Raw genomic sequence first — 285 nt, 5'->3', positions numbered from 1 at the left:
TCTGTGCCACCAGGTGGCGTCACCGCTCCGACCTCACGTCGGCACTTCGCCGACGTGAGGTCGGAGGCTAAACTGGCACGGCTAAACGGCAGGTCGTCGGCTAAACTGGCACTTCGCCAGTTTAGCCGACGCTGAGGAGGCTAGCTTCGCGTGCAGGTCGTGTGAAGGATTTAAGGGAGCTGTGCGGCGGATGGAAAGGGAATGGGCAGCCAGTGTGGAAGAGCTCAAAGGGGAGCTGAAGGTGGAGCGAGAGCGGCGAATTGAGCTCGAAACTCGGATCGGCGA

This window comes from Dermacentor silvarum, chromosome 6, assembly GCF_013339745.2.
Source record: "Dermacentor silvarum isolate Dsil-2018 chromosome 6, BIME_Dsil_1.4, whole genome shotgun sequence".
Lineage (NCBI taxonomy): Eukaryota > Metazoa > Arthropoda > Arachnida > Ixodida > Ixodidae > Dermacentor > Dermacentor silvarum.
This window is presented reverse-complemented; position numbering follows the sequence as displayed.